Source organism: Colobus angolensis, unplaced genomic scaffold (genome assembly GCF_000951035.1).
Source record: "Colobus angolensis palliatus isolate OR3802 unplaced genomic scaffold, Cang.pa_1.0 Scaffold82, whole genome shotgun sequence".
Classification (NCBI taxonomy): Eukaryota; Metazoa; Chordata; class Mammalia; order Primates; family Cercopithecidae; genus Colobus; species Colobus angolensis.
In genome coordinates, this window is record NW_012122043.1 from 3,904,061 (window position 1) to 3,906,095 (window position 2,035).

Genomic DNA, 2,035 nt, shown 5'->3' on the forward strand with positions numbered 1-2,035 from the left:
CCTCACTGAAGCTATGCTAAAATATACCAATTTGGACCCAGAATCTAGAGAAGATCAAACTTTTTCCACCTCCAATTTATTTCCCAGATATCCAGAAAAAAATTACAAAAACTAGAGGAGGGTCCCCAGACATCTCGGTGGGACCTCCTAAATGCAGCCTTCTGTGTCTTTAACAAGAGATGAGGAACAAAAAATTCAGAAAGACAAGCATCTCTGTTTAAAATACCAGATGCTCACCTCTGCTGTCCAAAAGCCTCTTGATAACCCAAAAGGAAACTCTGCCATCTCTCTAGGAGTCTGTTTCCAATGTGGCAACCCTGGACACTGGGCAAAGGCTTGTCTTAACCCCCAGTCCCCCACCAAGCCATGCCCAACTTGTGGTCTTTGGGGACACTGGAAAATGGACTTCCCCCAATGGGGACACCTTCCCCATCTGGGTGTGGCTCATAATGAAGCCCCCGGCCATCACAGGAGGAAATCTCTTCACTGCTGGTGCTGACAGCAGAGGACTGAAGGTGCCCAGGATTCTTTGCCCCCATGTCTAGTGAGTCCACAGAATCCAGGGTAATTGGGATGTTATCTGGTAAGATTATTTCCTTTCTTTTGGATACTGGGGCAAGCCTATTGGTATTAACTATCAAGGCCCATTAGAATGTTCATCCATTTCTGTTGTTGGCATGAAGGGCATACAAGAAACCCCATACAAAAGCCCGCCTCTATACTACTCATTTCAGGGAGTCACCCTCCCTCACTCTTTCTTGGTCATTCCTCACTGTCCCACTCCTTTATCAGGAAGGGACATTCTACATAAACAGGGGGAATCATTCATTTATCAGCCCTACACCAAAGACACCCCTATTTATTATTATGTCAAGAACAGAAGCCCTCCTCAGACACTCCACATCAAACAGACTTAAATCTCAAATTTCTCAGCCATGTAAACCCCATCATATGGAACGCTAACTTCCCCATAATAGCTACCCACCATTGTCCAACCCAAATTTCACTGAAGAATCCTAAGCACTATGTAGTGGTTCCAACATTGTCCCCTCAACCCTGACGGATTGCGGGGACTCAAGCCCATCATCTCCTGATTTGGGGGGCCAGTATTTTAATCCCCACCCATTCTCCCCACAATACTCCTATTCTTCCAATTAAAAAAAACTGGATGGCTCCTATAGACTGGTTCAGGATTTGTGACAAATTAACTCCGCTATTATTCCTGTTTGTCCTGTTGTCCCAAACCCCTACACCCTCCTACACGAATTCCTCTCAACACTAGCCACTCCTCTGTATTAGACCTCAAAGATGCCTTTCTTACTATCCCTGTACATCCCTTCTCTCAAAACCTTTTTGCTTTCACTTGGGCTGATCCTGACACAGGCTACTCCCAACAACTCACCTGGACTGTCCTCCTCCATGGGTTTAGGGACAGCCCTCACTATTTCGGTTGGGCACTTCAATTAGACCTCTCCCGACTACCTCTACAACCCAGCGTTTTGCTTCAATATGTGGATTTACTCCTTTGCACCCCCTCCCTAGAATATTGTATTCAACACACCACCAGGCTTTTACATTTTTTGGCTGAATGTGGATACTGAGCATCCAAAAGAAAGGTTCAAAAGTTTCATACCTAGGACTAATCATAACTCCAAATTCTGTCAGCATGAAAGCAAGGTGTTCAACAAATCCCATTTCCTAAAACCAAAAGGGACTTACTTTCCTTCCTCGGATTAGAGGGATATTTCCAAATATGGATAGCAAATTTTGCCATTGTCACTAAATCCCTTTATGAACACACAAAAGAAAATCTTGACCAACTCCTCACTCCCACCCCAGATCTTTATCATGCTTTCTCTCACCTAAAACGTGTGTTATTACAGGCCCCCGCTTTAGGCCTTCCAAACCCCCTAAGACCTTTTAATCTATATTCACACAGTTCTCATAATCAGGTCCTTGGACTATTAGCCCAACCCATGGCAAACTCCCTCCAACCAGTGGTATATTTTTCTTTTTTTCTTTTTCTTTTTTTTTT